The sequence below is a fragment of the Salmo trutta genome, chromosome 37 (assembly GCF_901001165.1).
Source record: "Salmo trutta chromosome 37, fSalTru1.1, whole genome shotgun sequence".
Lineage (NCBI taxonomy): Eukaryota > Metazoa > Chordata > Actinopteri > Salmoniformes > Salmonidae > Salmo > Salmo trutta.
In genome coordinates this window covers 22,426,554-22,448,105 of record NC_042993.1, presented here as the reverse complement: position 1 = coordinate 22,448,105, position 21,552 = coordinate 22,426,554, and the positions used below count along the sequence as shown (strand labels likewise).

General features: G+C 41.2%; 1 pseudogene; it reads right to left on the bottom strand.

Annotated features, from left to right (window-relative positions):
• Positions 1-11,053: 11,053 nt before the first annotated feature.
• LOC115177241 (membrane-spanning 4-domains subfamily A member 8-like) lies at positions 11,054-14,407 on the bottom strand (annotated as a pseudogene).
• Between the last annotated feature and the right edge of the window lie 7,145 nt (positions 14,408-21,552).

Here is a 21,552-nt window from a genome sequence, read left to right as displayed (position 1 = left end):
CCTTTTGTTTTCTGAGGAATTTTACTACTTTTATATATTTTATTTTACAAAACATGTTGATCTGAAGTGGGTGCTTCACATTGGTGGTGGATGAGGTGAGTTTCCCCCACACCCTCCTTACAGCGCTTTGAGCATCAGGAAAGGCGCTATATACAGTACCAGTCAACTTTTGACTGGTACTGTAAATGCAATATATTAATCATTATGAAGTGGTGGTTTGTTGTCTATGGCCTGCGTATTACAAACTAGCCATTAGCAATAACTTAAACCTTTTTAATGGGGATGAAAAGAACACAAGTCATTGTACCCTGTTAAACTAAGTAACAAGGACTCCATATTCAACATTATAAACTGGGTGGTTTGTGCCCTGAATGCTGATTGGCTGACAGCTACAGTATATCAGACAGTATACCACAGGTATGACGAAACATTCATTTTTACTGCTCTAATTACATTGAGAACCAGTTTATAATAGCAATAAGGCACCTCAGGGGTTGGTGGTATGTGGCCAATATACCACGGCTAAGGGCTGTATCCAGGCACTCCGCTTTGCGTCATGCATAAAAACAGCCCTTAGCCATGGTATATTGGCCATATACTGCACCCCCTTGGGCCTTATTGCACAATTTTATACCATGTCTATATTACTTTGTCAACATAGGAGTATATGAGCCCCAAACAACACAAATGATAATATAATTAATATACAAGGCACTATCATTGCATCATACAGAGTAGCATGTTTGTGTGGTTTTCTTTAGATAATGAGGGCAATAAAATGTTCAAGATGTTTTCTCTGATCTAAAAGGAATTATTATTTTGTTCTAGTATCTCTATCAATATGCCTTACTCTTATCACACAAATTACTGAATCAAATAAAAACAAAGATGGATATTACTATGTTAAAATAAAGTATCTTGATTTATTTGGTTTGCTGTCTTTGGTCACCACAGTATAGTATGTTTGAGGAAAGGGCTGACACTGCACTAGAGGATTGTCTAAATCTGCATCTAAGGTGAGGAGTTACAGATCGGAAAAATGAATTGTACTCAATGTGATATATATATTCAATGACATTGCAAAACAATCGGTGTCACAGGGCAGGGCTATCTGAGGGACAGAAGCTGTAGCTATGGCATTATAGTTTGAAAACACCCAACGCGCTCTGTAATTTTGTGGCCATGTGGCTTTAATATCTTAGGCACAGAACTTGCACATCCCCTCTTTTTGGAAAGAGCAGGGTCTTAAATATTCTCATGATGAATAAACTGATAGAAATGTTTCTGTTTTGTTGATACAAATTATGTGTTCTACATGAAAATTAGACTATATTATTAGGAAACTGTATTGGAGTTTTTGTTTGACCGACCTGGGATGCAAGCTCACACTACACTTTGTACTCTCAAATCTACAGTGACTGTAGAAACATTAACTGTAGAAAACATTAGGAACACGACCTCTTTCCATAACATAGACTGACCAGGTGTCTCCAGGTGAAAGCTATGATCCCTTATTGATGTCACCTGTTAATTCCACTGCTGTCAGTGTAGACGAAGGGGAGAAGACAGGTTAAAGAACGATTTGTAAGCCTCGAGACAATTGAGACATGGATTGTTTATGTGTGACATTCAGTGGGTGAATGGGCAAGACAAAAGATTTAAGTGCCTTTGAACAGGGTATGGTAGTAGGTGCCAGGCGCACCGGTTTGAGTGTGTCAAGAACTGCAATGCTGCTGGGTTTTTCACGCATGACAGTTATCCATGTGTATCAAGAATGGTCCACCACCCAAAGGACATCCAGCCAACTTGACACAACTGTGGGAAGCATTGGAGTCAACATGGGCTAGCATCCCTGTGGAACACTTTCGATACCTTGTAGTCCATGCCTTGATGAATTGAGGCTGTTCTGAGGGAAAAGGGGTGGTGCAACTCTTTATTAGGAAGGTGTTCCTAATGTTTTGTACACTCAACCCATGGTTGTGGTAGATTGGAAGCGACACCACTTTAGGTCTCAGGGGATGTGAAGTTATTGCACAATGGCTACTACTAGCACACCAGCTAGCTAGTTCACATCTTCCCAGCATAACTATGAAACGAATGTATCATAAACTGTTATTATATTATATAAACTACTATATCTATAGTGTAATAACTAACTCACATAAAATATGTTTTACTTTCTATGTTTAATATTTGCAAATCCTGTGAAGCAAGGTTGTTATAGTAAACAAAAACTGAAACTAAAATAAAAACAATTGAAAAAACTATTTAGTAAACTGAACTAAAATAATTAAGAAAAACATTTGAAAAACTTTAGTGAACTTTAGTGAAACTTATCTTTGACTGCAAGACAAACAAAAATAAAGTGCAAACCATCATCAATTATCTTTAGCTGTAATTGTATTCCTTCTACAATGGGGTCTTCAAGTTTCTTTCTGATGGGGTTTTCAAGCTTTGAATCTGGGGGATAAAGGCTGCCAGTATAGGGCGATGTTTCAAATAGGCCTAGCTTGTGCATCACTATCACTAGCTATCTAGCTAACAGGGAAGAAATCAGAGGGCGATCGCTGACTGTGAGCGTGAACAATGGCTGCAGCAAAAGGTAAAGCCCTGTATGGGATTGTTTTGAGTTCATTGCTGGAAAAGACAAAAGCAAATGTATTGTAGTGTCAGCAGCGTGTGTGGAACAGAGATGAATTGGAAAACCCAACCAACCTCAAAGTTCATCTGAACAGCGCCCACAAAGAATCCTACAAACAATTTCAGGATAAAGACATGGTGAGACAGCCACCACTTATTAGTAGCTGCACGTCAACGGCATTGCTAGGACAACCAACTTTAGCGGTTTTCATGAAAAGAGCAGAAATATGGCAACCTAATTTAATTGAGTAAAGAAAAAGAGAAGCAGCACTGGTTAATTTATTCATTCAGTCTGGCAAGTCCACGAGACTGTGCGATGAACCAGCCTTCAGAAAATTCAACCAAACACTTGATCCCAAATGTAAAACTCCTGTCGTTGCTAGCGTAAACGGGTTGATTGCTTTGCAAATGGAGCATGGGACATACGAGAAGAGAAGATCCTACTCGTGATAACTGACAATGGGGCAAACATAGTCAAGGCTATCAAGCTGTTACAGAACAGGCAAGATAATATCCATGACCAACATCAATCAGAGCTAGCAATAGCTTTGAACGGCGCGACAGAAGGCTATTTTCTGTCCCTAACACTAAAACTGAAAATTATAAAATTATAAAACTCAAACTAAATAAAAACTAGTAAATCCAAGTCTGAAAACTAACTGAAACTAAACAGAATTTCTAATTAAAATGTTAAAAATTAATAGAAATAAAACATAGAAAATCACAAAACTATAATAACCTTGCTGTGAAGTTTATTTTCAGTAAAACATTTCCATGATTAAGCATGGGTACAAATAGTCTCTAGAATTCAGCAATGCTTCACAGCATCATTGACGTTTTTGGCAAGATATTGGCCAAATCAGAGACAGACTCGCAGACAGGCTAATAATGAACACATTAAGACGTTTGGTCATGAAATTCTTTGATAGGAATAATCCAAATGTGGGTATGTGTCAGAACCTGACAGTTTGGGTAAATGCAAAATGGGCGGGTCCATCTTAAGCCAGTGGGCCTGTCTAAATGGGGGGAATTGTGCAGAATGATCATTATTTGCTTAATGTAATATCATGATGGAGATTCTGGAGCACCTCAGGGTTCTGTTGAAGGCCCATCTCTTTCCCCTCTGAATCCTGGTTAATTTCTCTTTTACCTGTTAGAAAGTAATTTTGACTATTCTCTATTGATCAGACTTGACTTTTTTACTTTCTGTCCTAGCAGTCTTGAGACTGTTTTGTGTCTACCTCTAGACTCATTGTTCATTTCTCCTTGTCATAAACCATCTGAAATCAAGAACATTGTTGATTAGACTGACTTAATGCCTGCCTTTTGATTTCAGTGTCCATATTGTGACACCATGGTCATCGCTTCTTCAAAAACTTTTTGAACAATCTGAATTTAATTGTGACGCAATATTCTGCGGACATCTGCAATTCTTTTTTGGTTTAAAATCTTTAGGTAACAATGGGATGGGCAACTACAGTCCTCGGGGTCCAAAGTGGTGAATTTTTCCCCGTCCCTAGCAAACACAACTGATTAAACTAATTGCATTCTAAACTGAATATCATGATTAGCTGATTATTGGAGACAAGTGTGTTAGCTGGGTCAAAAGTGTGACACCGATCAGGCCCCTGAGGTCTGGAGTTGCCCATCCCTGACCTTACACAAAGTGTCCTTTGCATTCATGGGATGGCTCCACTCTCAGGCTAGACTTTGTCTATACTCAGGAGGGGGCTAACCATGCAAGACTGGTGAATAGGTTGAGAAATGCTTTCAATCAGACCAAAAGTACTCTTCCATAAATATGATTTGTCCACACAGTCGGCCCATCAGGTGACCTCAGGAACGCAGAAAAACATCACGATGCAACGAAAAGATGTGTCCGCCATGCAGGGATACATTGTACTGGCACTTATCACCTTAACGTCACCCTGTCTCTTGTTTAATCTTGTCTCCTAGGAAATAACTGAATGGTTATCAGATGGTGGGCTCCAGAAATTCACTGGCAGCATCACAAGGCCCTCACAGAGGTACTGCATAGAGAAACTAGGAAGTTAAGGATTTCTGAGATGTATCACAAGGTTATGAGACTAAGTACAGCCAAGTTTAAACCATTTGCAGAGAATATATTGAATTTTCACTATTAGGAACCTGACAGTCTATTTATGTAAGGAGGAATACAGATAATCCATGGATAATCCATGTGAGAAGCTTCAAAGGGAACTAATTTAAATGTAAGTTTACCTAAGTTACAGTCTATCCTTTGAACATTACAACATGCTTACAGAATATAGAGCCATTATCCTCCAATCCTTCATTCATTGATTGCGGTCTTTTTTGCTTTTTTTTGCTCTCTTTTTCTGCCAATGCTTCTTTGAGGTAGTAAGATTGTTTTGCAAAATGATGTGCAGCATGTTTTCTGCACAAGGTCCATATATTTTCAGGCTTGCAACTGTTGTTGTCATCAAACTTAAAATGTGATTTAACTCTGCACACCTGAGTTGAAAAGAGTTTCAGTGTTATGATTTGCACATGTAACATTTTATTTCACTTGTGAAATCATGTGAAACCATGTGATTTTGGAACACTTCACATGTGATGATATTTCACATGAAGTTTCACATGTGGATGTTCACGTGATCACTTAACCTTTCACATGTGAAATCATGTGAAACCATGGGGTTTTGGAACACTTCACATATGAGGATATTTCACATGAAGTTTCACAAAAAGGAGTCGCCAGGAGGTCCCTGGAATGTCACACAGTCTTCAAATTACATATTTGACATACATTATGCATGTTTATTTATACAGTAATTATTATTCAACATGTTCTCGTCTTGAACTCACAACCTCTCGGTTCAGGGCATTCTGATCTTCCTGCTACGCTACCATGTCTGTGTCAAAAACTGATTTCACCTCTATTCCTATACTTTGGACTTCAAAGTAAATACCAGCTTTGTTAAAAATACAGTATTATATTTATCATAGTGATTCAGGAGTAACATCAAAACATAATAAAAAGGCCCACCCCAGTTACAACAAAAAAAACACATAAAAAAAATCACATCTGAAAAGAACACGTAAAAAAACGAGTGGTTTTCGGACATGTGAACACACTTGAACAAATCACCTGAAAATGTTCACAAGTCAGACACGTGATTTTCGGACACGTGATGTTTCACATTAATATTTTTTAAACAAATCACGTGAAAAACATCAGGTCCTTTCCCAACATTTCACATTGTGATATTAAAAATGTCATGTGTGCTTTTGTAACTGTCAGGATTAGAACCCATTTCGCCCACAGGAGAAGCCAGCATCATTAGACCAAGAGGGCCTACACTCATTTTTTATTTGCAGGTGGGGCTACCTCATTACATGACCATGAGCAACCATGGCCAACTCATGTCCGCTACACTTTAACATGTGCATTTTCACATTTTAATATCTACTATCTCTGACTCAGATCAGGCCCCTTTGTTTATTAACACTGTTGCAGATAAACATGCTCCATAAAAAAAACTAAGAGTAACGGATAGATCAAACCCTTGGTTCACGCATGAATTGTCTGAAAATTTACAGGAAAGAAATATCACTTGGGCTAAGACTAGATTGTTTGATACTATGTCTGACTGGCAGCCCTTCAGACGTTTGAGAAATAGATGTCTGGTTAGAAAAGTAAAGTCAATATACTTTTTGAACTGTGTATCTGAGAATGGTGGGAATCCAGCGAACTTCTGGAAAGTAGTCAAATCTCTGAAACAACATAACTACCTTCTAATTTCCAAGTTATCTTGCCTTTCCAAAGTTTTAGAATCCCTGGTCAAGTTTCAGCTAATAACTTTTTTCTCTTCTCATTCTATTCTAAATGTGCACCAATCTAGTTTTAGACCTGGCGATACCACCGTTTCAGCTGCTGCGCTTGTTCTAGATTATGTGTTAAATAGCTTAGATCATAAAAACCATTGTGCTGCCTTATTCATAGACCTTTCCAAGGTCTTTGACACTGTTGATCATTATATTCTCATTCAAAGGCTGACTGAAATAGGCCTGGATCAGGCTTCTTGCATGTGGTTTGAGAATTATCAGTCAGATAGGACAGAATGCATGATTTCTGATGGTGTCAAGTCTAGTTTCCTGGATATTACAAAAGGTGTACCGCAGGGGTCAGTATTGGGACCTGTTCTCTTTACTATTTATAGTGAACTCTAAATGTAATACATGAAATTTAAGCTCAACATGTGAAAACAGATATTTTACATTTTTTGTAAGGGCAACATTAGACAACTATACAGAAAACCCTCAAATTGTTTAAATAAATAAATTAAATCCATGTTTTTTAAGTATTGAATCAATGTAATCGGAGCTAGATTCCACAAAGCCTGGTCTCGGCTCCACGTCATTGGGGAAGTTCATCAGAAATTTAATTCACCATGTAATGGAGTTCAGTATGCTAAGCGTACCACAAATACAGAGGTTGTGAGTTCAAATTGAAGTGATCATGTCAAATGTAATTACATTGATTAAAGATGTTTTCACAATTTTAGCTGAACAGCGTACCACTTACCGTAAAACCCCCGATGGTGTAAAGTACTAGTTTTTTATGTATCTGTACTTTACTTTACTATTTATAGTTTTCTCAACTTTTACTTTTACTTCACTACATTCCTAAATAATGTACTTTTTACTCTATACAATTTCCCTGACACCCAAAAGTACTCGTTATATTTTGACAGGAAAATAGTCCAATTCACACACTTAGAAGAACATCCCTGGTCATCCCTACTGCCTCTGATCTGGCAGACTCACTAAGCACAAATGCTTTGTTTGTAAATTATGTCTGAGTGTTGGAGTGTGCCCCTAGCTACAGTTGAAGTCGGAAGTTTACATACACTTAGGTTGGAGTCATTAAAACTCATTTTTCAACCACTCCACAAAGTTTCTTGTTAACAAACTATAGTTTTGGCAAGTCAGTTAGGACATCTACTTTGTGCATGACACAAGTAATTTTTCCAACCACCAGCCATACTGCTCGTTCTGTGCGTGATTTCCTGCAAGACAGGAATGTCAGATTTCTGCCATGACCAGCGAAGAGCTCGGATCTCAATCCCATTGAGCATGTCTGGGACCTGTTGAATCGGAGGGTGAGGGCTAGGGCCATTCCACCCAGAAATGTCTGGGAACTTGCAGGTGCCTTGGTGGAAGAGTGGGGTAACATCTCACAGCAAGAACTGGCAAATCTAGTGCAATCCATGAGGAGGAGATGCACTGCAGTACTTAATGCAGCTGGTGGCCACACCAGATACTGACTGTTACTTTTGTTTGGTACCTTTGGTACCTTTGTTCAGGGACACATTATTCCATTTCTGTTAGTCACATGTCTATGGAACTTGTTAGGCTTATGTCGCTCTGGATAAGAGCGTCTGCTAAATGACTTAAATGTAATGTAAATGTAAATGTATAAAAATTCCCAGTTTCCCATTATTTTGGCTACCATGGTTAGAAGTGATTGAAATAGTGGCCTCCTGAGTGGCGCAGTGGTCTAAGGCTGTTCCACTAGCTGTGCCACTAGCTGCCACTAAGGCTGGCTGTGCCACTAGCTGCCACTAAGGCTGTGCCACTAGTGCTAGCTGTGCCACTAGAGATCCTGGTTCGAGTCCAGGCTCTGTCGCAGGCGGTCGTGACTGGGAGACCCATGGGGCGGCACACAATTGGCCCAGCATCGTCAAGGTTAAGGGAGGGTTTGACCAGCAGGGATGTTCTTGTCCCATCTCGCACTAGTGACTTCTGTGGCGGGCCGGGTGCAGTGCACACTGACATGGTCGCCAGGTGTATGGTGTTTTTTCCGACACATTGGTGCGGCTGGTTAAGCGGGCATTGTGTCAAGAAGCAGTACAGCTTAGCTGGGTTGTGTTTCAGAAGACGCGAGGCTCTCGACCTTTGCCTCTCCCGAGTTCGTATAGGAGTTGCAGCGATGGGACAAGACTGTAACTACCAACTGAAATAAGGGTCTGAAGCAGTGTCTGAGACAGCGTTTTCCACCATCATCAACAAAACACCAAATGATCTCATTTATTGTGGAAGAATGGTGTCGCATCCCAGACACAATAGAATCAATGCCAAGGCACATTGAAGCTGTTCTGGCTGCTCGTTTAGGCCCAACACCCTATTAGAGTTGATTGACGCACCCATGCATCACATGGTGACATCATTTTTAATACTGAATAGCTCCCTGTGTGTTTATGCTAGAGATTTACAGTTTATTGTAGTGGCTGCAGCTCAATTCCCTCTTTCTGCCGATATAAAGTTTATTCCAAATCATGAGGCTTGTGAAAGTGGTCTTTTTCTACACATGAGATGATCCGGACAAGAAAGTCCTCACCAAATCGTGTGTAAAACCTGAACCATTGAACACGACAGTGTCGGTTGTTTGGCTCTATGACATTCACAGGCTTTATGTCTGAACTCTCTGTCTTCTCACAAAAACGACTGTCCAAACTAAAATGTCACCAAAGGGGAGACTCTCATGAACACAAAGGTGTTGGCTATTCTGCTCTATGAGCCACACAAGCATTAGGGGAGTCATTTGAAGGTAAGGGCTGTAAAAATGGCAAAGTGTATAGGGGTAAAATGTGCCACGAATAACATGATCAAACATGAGTCCAGATTGTTTTATTTATATGTTTTCTTATATTTCTCAGATATTGGACCTCTGGCGTACCGGACACCCCTCCACAGTTACAGGGATGGTTAAAAACAGATGTATTGCCTTAGCAACATCAGGGAAACTGGGCAGAAGGGAGTGGTTCTTCAAATATAGCAGTTCTGCAACATTTTTAATAGAGCCTCTTATTCTCTTTAATTGTGGCTTCAACACGTTGCAGAAAGAGATTAACTGTATAGGAAGCTCTGGGACAGGTCATCTGGATACTGGAGAACCAATAAATTGGCAGATGCAAACAGATTATCTTCTTCAGCGGACAACAGTTGTTGAGGGCACAAACAAAAAAATTGGTTTGCGATTTTCTTCATACTGGTGAACCGGTGTTTGAGTTGTGTGGTTGCAATATCAACAGTCCTTTATCTCTGGTATATCTTGGCATGCATCATTCAAGACTAAGTTTCAATTGTGTGCAACGCAATGGACATACAGTATAATGCACAACGTCTCAGAAAGGCTTTAGAAGACCAGAGGAGTCTCTCAAGTTGGATTTAATCTAATTGACTTTGATTGCAGCTCATTTGTGTATGCTATTAGCCAGACAAAACCTGCTGAGTTCAACAATAAATAATGGCTACATTTATCCTCGAGCTGAATACTTTTTTCCTCATCGTTGGGCTATTTGATGTGTAATTTTGATAAAAAGTTTATAATAGCAGCGAAATGGCAGCTAAATAATGTATATAGCTATAGATAGTAGCCTACACTGCAAAATGAAACAATCCATAGTAAACTAGTGCTTTCAGGGTGGACTGACTGTTATTTGGCATTAATGGACTGGTTTTACGCCCAACAACATTCTATCCAAGCTGGGAGAGAGCACAAGGCCTGATCATGGGCATGCAGGTTCAGGCAGACTATACAAGACAGTTGTATGTTTTTTTTATAAATTGGTTGCAGATTAGTATTCTGTTGTATTGAAAACACATTTTACAATCTGCAATGTTTAAATTTCCAAATGTAATTACTGAACTAGTGATTATATTATTGCCACCAGACATTTTTAATGATGGCAGACTTGCGGCACTGTGTACAGCTTCATGAAATGTTAAGCTTAACATGAGAAAATGACCAAATAGGCCTACCAATAAACATGTATCCGTTTGCTAAAGCAAAGCTATAGGCTACATGCCCTGTCACCATAGAAAGCCTATCATCGATCCGATAGTGAGCCGCATAGATATGTCCCAATTTCAGCACCATGGACAGTGGTTGGTAGTCTAAACTTTGTTTATTTTACGGAGTGGGGGGCCCACTCCAACCTTGCGGGGGTCCAGAGAAACTGCGTTACGCCAGTGTATAGGACAGACACTTCCAAACCTTATTTTTGGACTGTCTGTTTTGCCATATACAAATGTGTTAATCAATTTGTTTCTATGGGTCATAGCAGTAAAGGCCAAATTCAATGTTTCATCAAATATATATAAAAAAATTATATACCTACAGGGGTCCTCAAATTCAAATGGCAAAATTATAAATTTTATGACCATCTTAAAACAATTCCATATGTTAACTTAGTAGATATTGCGACCTATGGGCTTAGACCTGAAGACACTTTATGTTGGTGTTTTCTTTATTTTGGCAGTTATCTGTATATACCTCCAAGAAAACCTATGAGCAACCAATGGTGTATGTTTGTATGGGAATGACTGCCACCTGATGGCAATGTTAAGGAAAACGGTTTTGAAACTGTTGAGCTAAGACAGTTTGTTTATTTATTCATTTATTGATTTTTTGAGGGGGGGAGAAAATATACAGTATGAAAATATCAAAATACAAAAAATAAATCATATACAGTCAATTCAGTAATTAACTTGATATATTCCCCTTTAACTGTCCTTTCAGTTTTGGAAAAATTACAGATACAAAAAACATGACTCAAACTGCATGAAGACATACAATCAGTGTCAAGTCACAGTAGACGTTACAGTAAATTAAGGAAGTAAATTAAGTATGTTAACTATATGTACTACATACTGTATGTATGAAACAAAAAATGTGTGGGTGTATGATGATGTTCCATTTATGTAAAAAACATTTGATTCTATGTATTTATGCATTTCATGTGGAAGTAGCACAACTCTTTAAATCATCCATGACAAAATATACCCTCGTGGACAATAAAGTATATCAGATCAGTGCTCTTTAAGCTGCAGGGTTAGTGGTGACCTCCTCCAGCAGAGGCTTATACTGCTCCAGGTCCTGGATGTCCTGCAACATATCAGAGCAAAGTTACACATTACTTGGCAGGACACAACAAACATTACCTTGGTTGTGTGTGTGTGTGTGTGTGTGTATCTACAAATCCGTATTCTACTTCCATTTGTATGGTCGTTGTATTCGCTCTGTTCAAGGGTTCTCTCTTCATACCTTTTCCCTGCTTTCCATTCTTGTACAAAGCCTTGAGACCCAACACAGCAGAGCTGATGGTGACACAAAGCTGAAGGACGATGAGCACGATGTCCAAGGCATTCATCAACATCTAATGGTAGAACAAACACATGGAGGAGGATTTGAACATATTGACAGTTGACTGGATTGTTTAGCAAGATAGCGGTGTTGGTGAACACTGGAAAATACAGAAACAGACTGGCATACCAGCTATTAGAATGTGCTTTAAACATGGAACCCACCATCTCTGTTTAAGAACACACATGTTCATTACTAAATTAAGCAGTTTGATCCATCTAATCAAATGTTCATATATTTGACTTAGAACTGACAAGGGACACCTTCGTCACATGATGGATATCATTAAAAAACTTCATTCAAAAGCACTCATTAGTGCAATCTGCTTGGCATCTTTGCATTTCGCCAAGAGTCTATCCCTCTGCGGATGACTTGGTGGTTTTGTCACCTGGCCGCCATAGTAGTCATCTCACCAGATGTAGTCGTCATCATTGCAACTCCACCAGAAATGGCCGTTTGCCAGGTCTACAGAATACAGCACAATTCCAGCAATGGCCAGAGAAGCACCTGACAGGTTCATCAACATATTGATGCCTACCTAAAACACAATCAGGGAATATAAAACCAGTTTGACTTAATTGAGTAAACCACTGAGTACTAGTTGTCTCAAATATTCAGTTGGTGATTATAATTCAACTGGATCAGATTGAATGATTGTTCAATGGAGGAAGGGAATGAGGCTAAGGAATGACAGGAAAGAGTTAAGGTCAATGAACAACTCACCAAGCAGGGACTGGGGAACTTCTCAGCCAATATACACATGATGCCAACTGCTATAAACTAAGGAGAAGGCACAGAAATATCAAAATCAAATATGCACAACCTACACAATCAACACATTATTTGTCCTGATAAAATAACTAAACATTCACAACAAAATACACAGACATTTGACTTCAACCCTTCATTTTATACAAAAAAAATACTACTTAAGTAGGCAGGCAGAAATTAAAAAATAAATAAAAGTTACTTATATGTTTCCTGGTTTGTTTACTGTGTTTATAACTCCAAGTGAAATCATGTGCTTTCATACTAAACATGATAACATGGTAAACCATAACAAAATAAAGTCAGCTTACCACACCACCAAGCCAATAAGGAACCCCATACCATGCCAGTGTAATAATCAGTGCTAACAAGGATCGCTCCCAAGCCAATGTTGAGTACTCCCACCATGATCTGTATAGTCTGTGAAAGAAGAAAATAATTGTAGATAACTCCCTCTCACTTCTGATGACAATTGTGACCCAGTGGTGATAGACATGTATGTTGTGGTGTGTGTGTGTGTGTGTGTGTGTGTGTGTGTGTGTGTGTGTGTGTGTGTGTGTGTGTGTGTGTGTGTGTGTGTGTGTGTGTGTGTGTGTGTGTGTGTGTGTGTGTGTGTGTGTGTGTGTGTGTGTGTGTGTGTGTGTGTGTGTGTGTGTGTGTGTGTGTGAGTGTATTTTAGTTCACCCACCCCCAGAGCTGACTGGGAACTTGCTTGGAGCCTCCTCTGTCCCTGGGACACAGAGCTTGCTGGGCTGTAGCACATGGTCCCAAGTATTTGACACAGCAGGGGCCAACTGCTTCCTTCTTTAGAGTTCACGGTAAATACAGTCACCCCTTTGCCTTTGGTCACAGTCACTGACATGCTGGCCACTCTTGGTTACATAGCTCTAAAACAAAAGGAAGGCAGAATGATAATCTTAATGTTAAAATAAGTGTGTATGCCTTATAAGTAATCATGTTAAAAGGTGCACATTCAATCCAATAACATCTGATAATGTCCGTGTTGCATCTGTAGGAAATACCTTTTTTTAAAGGACTAACTATTCATTTTGTTAGAGAATTTCTGGCATTGTACAGCTCTGAATCGTGCCCTAAATAAGGGCACTCTTGTTGTCACTGCTATGGTGTTTATTGGGTCATAGTGGCAAACAGGTTCCATTCCATGTAGACAACATTAAAGTTAATCTACCAATTATTTTGTTGCTTTGCTTTCCTTCATTGCGGTAATCTCTTGCCTTATTGAAAGATGATAGGGCATGTCATAAAGTGTGGTGATGAGTGGGTGTAGAGCCTCTGCTATGCCTGAGCAGGAAGTGCACATCATAAAACCCCCTCTTCTGGGAAATGACTTGAAACAGCAATTGTATGACCATGTTGATCAATTAATTATGAATTCAATCAATTCAGTACAGCTCAAATTTCTGCAGCACTTTACGGTAAAGAATTTAGGCTACCGATTGTTTACTTAGATATGTGGGGGAAACTCACATCATCCACATACAATCTATTTTACTGAACTGGGCGATGCCATCAAAGGCAGCCATTTTGCATTAGAAAGTGCTCCACCCATTTTGTACCAAGTAGGCTACAGGTATTTACAAATAGTGTTTAATTATTTTTAGCAGCATAAAATAGAAAGCAGAAAGTACCCATACCATATAATGTCCCAGTAAACCAGCTTAAACAGTACTGTAAAATAAACTACTATCCAGGAGTTACACATCCGTCTGTCAGTGGTGGAGTTCGTTTTGCATGTCCCGGTGCCCCGGGTGGGTGGAGATTTCACTTAAGGACCAATGGAATGGTCTAAAATGAGCATACTCCATTCACCAGGTGCATCCGGCCTTGCAAAACAAACTCAACCATTGGGTGTTCTGAAACACTCAGATCCCTCCCCCTGACTCACGAGAGAATATTTGCATAGATTTTATAACTGTTGCACTTCAATTTGCAGTATGAATTGCTCAATATAATCTATTTATTTACTATTTTGTAATTACATTTGATTACATAATTTCTTTATGAGAGCATGAAAAAACTACACACACATTTAAATTCACTCAAAACATATTATTCAACAACAAACACATATTTTAGAGAAAGTGAGCTCACCTGTCACTGGCAATTGAGATGGACACCTCTACAGGTCCTATGCGATCAGTGGCAGACCAGTCTGCTTGATGCACAGTTTGGTTTCCTTACAGGTAAGTAGCTGATAGGGAGGGCTCAATCAGTCTCAGCTAGTTCCCAACAGTACCTCCTCAGTTTAGAAGAACTGAGAGGTTAACCCTTCCCTCAATGAATAATAAACATACAATTAATTCCTGTCATTTCCTGACAAACTGAAGAACCCTTACTGTCTGTTTCCAAGAGAGGAATGCCCAGCTTAAAGCTGGATTTCTGTACAAATATTATCTTTCCTCTTGCCTCAGCCATAGTTGGCAGGTCAGACTTCACCCATACATCTTTATCATTTTTCCAACCAGTTCCTCAACATTTCCCCCTAAGGCCCTTCTGCTAGCCTGCTAGCCCCGGCCCACTAGCTGTCTGGATCGCCATGTCTCCAGCTCGCCTAGCCTCCCACTGGTCCCTATGATCACTCGGCTACGCATGCCTCTCCCTAATGTCAATATGTCTTGTCCATTGCCGTTTTGGTTAGTGATTATTGTCTTATTTCACTGTAGAGACTCCAGCCCTGCTCAATATCAAATCAAATTTATTTTTATAGCCCTTCTTACATCAGCTGATATCTCAAAGTGCTGTACAGAAACCCAGCCTAAAACCCCAAACAGCAAGCATGCAGGTGTAGAAGCACGGTGGCTAGGAAAAACTCCCTAGACAGGCCAAAACCTAGGAAGAAACCTAGAGAGGAACCAGGCTATGAGGGGTGGCCAGTCCTCTTCTGGCTGTAACCGGGTGGAGATTATAACAGAACATGGCCAAGATGTTCAAATGTTCATAAATGACCAGCATGGTCAAATAATAATAATCACAGTAGTTGTCGAGGGTGCAACAAGTCAGCACCTCAAGAGTAAATGTCAGTTGGCTTTTCATAGCCGATCATTGAGAGTATCTCTACCGATTCTGCTGTCTCTAGAGAGTTGAAAACAGCAGGTCTGGGACAGGTAACACGTCCGGTGAACAGGTCAGGGTTCCATAGCCGCAGGCAGAACAGTTGAAACTGGAGCAGCAACACGGCCAGGTGGACTGGGGACAGCAAGGAGTCATCATGCCAGGTAGTCCTGAGGCATGGTCCTAGGGCTCAGGTCCTGAGAGAGAGAGAGAGAGAGAGAGAGAGAGAGAGAGAGAGAGAGAGAGAGAGAGAGAGAGAGAGAGAATACTTAAATTCACACAGGACACCGGATAAGACAGGAGAAATATTCCAGATATAACAGACTGACCCCCGACACAAACTACTGCAGCATAAATACTGGAGGCTGAGACAGGAGGGGTCACTGTGGCCCCATCCGATGATACCCCCGGACAGGACCAAACAGGCAGGATATAACCCCACCCACTTTGCCAAAGCACAGCCCCCACACCACTAGAGGGATTTCTTCAACCACCAACTTAACATCCTGAGACAAGGCAGAGTATAGCCCACAAAGATCTCTGCCACGGCACAACCCAAGGGGGGGCGCCAACCCAATATGCCTTAGTTAACCCTTTAGTTCCACCTCCCACACATGCGGTGACCTCACCTGGTCTAAATGAAGTCTCGAGACACAAAACCTCTCATCGTCACGCAATGCCTAGGTTTACGTCCACTGTATTCCCATCCTACCATACCCTTGTCTGCACATTATGCCTTGAATCTATTCTTCCACACCCAGAAACCTGTTCCTTTTACTCTCTGTTCCGAACGCACTAGACGACCAGTCCTTATAGCCTTTAGCCATTCCCTTATCCTACTCCTCCTCTGTTCCTCTGCTGATGTAGAGGTTAATCCAGGCCATGCAGCGCCTAGCTCCACTCCCATTCACCAGGCGCTCTCATTTGTTGATTTCTGTAACCGTAAAAACCTTGGTTTCATGCATGTTAACATTAGAAGCCTCCTCCCTAAGTTTATTTTACTCACTGCTTTAGCACTCTGCCAACATGGATGTTCTAGCCGTGTCTGAAACCTGGCTTAGGAAGACCACCAAAAATCCTGAAATGTCCATCCCTAACTATAACACATTCCGACAAGATAGAACTGCCAAAGGGGGCGGAGTTGCAATCTACTGCAGAGACAGCCTGCAGAGTTCTGTCATACTATCCAGGTCTGTGCCCAAACAATTTGAGCTTCTACTTCTAAAAATCCACCTTTCCAGAAAAAAGTCTCTCACTGTTGCCGCTTGTTATAGACCACCATCTACACTATATGTGAATTGATTGCCCCCATCTATCTTCAGATCTCGTACTGTTAGGTGACCTAAACTGGGATATGCTTAACACCCCGGCCGTCCTACAATCTAAGATTGAAGGAATCTATCTCACACAAATTATCAATGAACCTACCAGGTACAACCCCAAATCTGTAAACACGGGCACCCTCATAGATATCTTCCTGACCAACCTCCCCTCTAAATACACCTCTGCTGTCTTCAACCAAGATCTCAGCGATTCCTGACTCATTGCCTGCGTCCGTAATGGGTCTGCAGTCAAACAACCACCCCTCACCACTGGCAAACGCTCCCTAAAACACAGGCCTTTCTAATCAACCTGGCCCGGGTATCCTGGAAGGATATTGACCTCATTCCGTCTGTAGAGGATGCCTGATTATTCTTTAAATGTGCTTTCCTCGCCATCTTAAATAAGCATGCCCCATTCAAAAAATATAGAACCAGGAACAGATATAGCCCTTGGTTCACTCCAGACCTGACTGCCCTTGACCAGCACAAAAACATCCTGTGGCGTACTGCATTAGCATCGAATAACCCCCGCAATATGCAACTTTTCAGGGAAGTTAGGAATCAATATACACAGGCCGTTAGGAAAGCAAAGGAATCCTGTAGCACAAACTCCAAAAGGTTCTGGGACACTGTAAAGTCCATGGAGAATAAGAGCACCTCCTCTCAGCTGCCCACTGCACTGAGGTTAGGAAACACTGTTACCACCGATAAATCCATGATAATTGAGAATTTCAATCAGCATTTTTCTACGGCTGGTCATGCTTTCCACCTGGCTACCCTACCCCGGTCAACAGCCCTGCAACCCCCATAGCAAATATCCCAAACCCCCATTTCGCCTTCACCCAAATCCAGATAGCTGATGTTCTGAAAGATTTGCCAAATCTGGACACCTACAAAATCAGCTGGGCTAGACAACCTGGACCCTCTCTTTCTATAATTTTCTGCCGTAATTGTTGCAACTCCTATTACTGGTTCACCAAATACTTCTCAGACAGAGTTCAGTGTGTCAAATGGGAGGACCTGTTGTCCAGACCGCTGGCAGTCTCTGGGAGTGCCACAGGGTTCAATTCTCGGGCCGACTATTTTCCCTGTATACATCAATGATGTCACTCTTGCTGCTGGTGATTCTCTGATCCACCTCTACGCTGACGACACCATTCTGTATACTTCTGGCCCTTCTTTGGACACTGTGTTAACTAACCTCCAAATGAGCTCCAATGCCATACAACTCTCCTTCCGTGGTCTCCAACTGCTCTTAAATGCAAGTAAAACTAAATGCATGCTCTTCAACCGATCACTGTCCGCACCTGCCCGCCCATCCAGCATCACTACTCTGGACGGTTCTGACTTAGAATTTGTGGGCAATTACAAATACCTAGGTGTCTGATTAGACTGTAAACTCTCCTTCCAGACTCACATTAAGCATCTCCAATCCAAAATCAAATCTACATTCCGATACTTTTGTACCGGTTTCCTCCAGCATCATCACAAGGTCCTTTGCTGTTGTTCTGGGTCTGATTTGTACTTTTCGCACCAAAGTACGTTCCTCTCTAGGAGACAGAACGTGTCTCCTTCCTCAGCGGTATGATGGCTGCGTGGTCCCATGGTGTTTATACTTGCGTACTATTGTTTGTACAGATGAACGAGGTACCTTCAGGCATTTGGAAATTGCTCCCAAGGATGAACCAGACTTGTGGAGGTCTACAATTTTTTTTCTGAGGTCTTGGCTGATTTCTTTTGATTTTCCCATGATGTCAAGCAAAGAGGCACTGAGTTTGAAGGTAGGCCTTGAAATACATCAAAAAGTACACCTCCAATTGACTCAAGTTATGTCAATTAGCCTATCAGAGGCTTCTAAAGCAATGACATAATTTTCTGGAATTTTCCAAGCTGTTGAAAGGCACAGTCAAGATAGTGTATGTAAACTTCTGACCCACTGGAATTGTGATACAGTGAATTACAGAGTTAAATAATCTTTCTGTAAACAATTGTTGGAACAATTACTTGTGTCATGCACAAAGTAGATGTCCGAACCGACTTTCCAAAACGAATAGTTTGTTAACAAGAAATGTGTGGAGTGGTTGAAAAATGAGTTTCAATGACTCCAACCTAAGTGTATGTAAACTTCCGACTTCAACTGTATATATATATATATATATATATATATATATATATATATATATATATATATATATATATTGCTAAAAAAAATAAAGGGAACACTTAAACAACACATCCTAGATCTGAATGAAAGAAATAATCTTATTATATACTTTTATCTTTACATAGTTGAATGTGCTGACAACAAAATCACACAAAAATAATCAATGGAAATCCAATTTATCAACCCATGGAAGTCTGGATTTGGAGTCACACTCAAAATTAAAGTGGAAAACCACACTACAGGCTGATCCAACTTTGATGTAATGTCCTTAAAACAAGTCAAAATGAGGCTCAGTGGCGTGTGTGGCCTCCACGTGCCTGTATGACCTCCCTACAACGCCTGGGCATGCTCCTGATGAGGTGGCGGATGGTCTCCTGAGGGATCTCCTCCCAGACCTGGACTAAAGCATCCGCCAACTCCTGGACAGTCTGTGGTGCAACGTTGTGTTGGTGGATGGAGCGAGACATGATGTCCCAGATGTGCTCAATTGGACTCAGGTCTGGGGAACGGGCGGGCCAGTCCATAGCATCAATGCCTTCCTCTTGCAGGAACTGCTGACACACTCCAGCCACATGAGGTCTAGCATTGTCTTGCAATAGGAGGAACCCAGGGCCAACCGCATCAGCATATGGTCTCACAAGGGGTCTGAGGATCTCATCTCGGTACCTAATGGCAGTCAGGCTACCTCTGGCGTGCACAGGGAGGGCTGTGTGGCCCCCCAAAGAAATGCCACCCCACACCATGACTGACCCACCGCCAAACCGGTCATGCTGGAGGATGTTGCAGGCAGCAGAACGTTCTCCACGGCGTCTCCAGACTCTGTCACGTCTGTCACGTGCTCAGTGTGAACCTGCTTTCATCTGTGAAGAGCACAGGGCGCCAGTGGCCAATTTGCCAATCTTGGTGTTCTCTGGCAAATGCCAAACATCCTGCACGGTGTTGGGCTGTAAGCACAACCCCCACCTGTGGACGTCGGGCCCTCATACCACCCTCATGGAGTCTGTTTCTGACCGTTTAAGCAGACACATGCACATTTGTGGCCTGCTGGAGGTCATTTTGCAGGGCTCTGGCAGTGCTTCTCCTGCTCCTCCTTGCACAAAGGCGGAGGTAGCGGTCCTGCTGCTGGGTTGTTGCCCTCCTACGGCCTCCTCCACGTCTCCTGATGTACTGGCCTGTCTCCTGGTAGCGCCTCCATGCTCTGGACACTACGCTGACAGACACAGCAAACCTTCTTGCCACAGCTCGCATTGATGTGCCATCCTGGATGAGCTGCACTACCTGAGCCACTTGTGTGGGTTGTAGACTCCGTCTCATGCTACCACTAGAGGGAAAGCACCGCCAGCATTCAAAAGTGACCAAAACATCAGCCAGGAAGCATAGGAACTGAGAAGTGGTCTGTGGTCCCCACCTGCAGAACCACTCCTTTATTGGGGGTGTCTTGCTAATTGCCTATAATTTCCACCTGTTGTCTATTCCATTTGCACAACAGCATGTGAAATTTATTGTCAATCACACACAGGTATGCGTAAATGGCTGTACGGGAGTCAGGCGCAGGAAAGCAGATATTGGGTAGCAAACGGGGCCTTTTATTTAGGCGAACCAAAAACACACGGCACAACGAACACGAAATACAATACGGGTTGACATAACCCAGCGCAACCAGTCTAACGTGCGCATACATCAAACAATAAACAATCCAACACAAAGACATGGGGGGAACAGAGGGTTAAATACACAACAAGTGATTGAGGGGATTGAAACCAGGTGTGATTGACTAATTAAGGTTAGTAGTTAGTATTAAACTCCCCTCACCTGGTTGTCTAGATCTTTATTGAAAGAAGAAAAAAAATGCCTGCAGACACTCTGCCCTTCATGGAATGAGTTTGACATCCCTGGTTTAGATGGTAGGCCTACAATGATTATCTACACCAGGGGATCCCAAACTTTTTAACTCAAGACCCACTGCATGCGCCACATCCAAATGTACTTTTATATGACAATTATTATATCAAATCAATATTTGCGCATATAGGCGTTTTCCATGCACCGCCATTTCTCGCGTAATTAATTTTACCGACAAAAAAAGTTCCCACCATGTCCAATGAACAAATTATCTGTTGGCATTTATAAAATTGAAGCCTACCGAAGCTTCCTGTTTCCGTCACAGCTTTCATTAATACTTTTTTATAAGATATTACTTTAGGAAAAAATGCATTAGGGTCGTGCAGTGGTTTGACTGAGTTATTAGGCATAATAGGCTGTTATTCACCTTCAAACCCCAATTTTCATGTCATTAAAGAATTAAATTAATGCATGTGGGATTTTATGCTCATTACCGCACAAAATAATTACAATACTTTAAAGGGACAATCTGCAGTTAAAACAATAACAAAGTA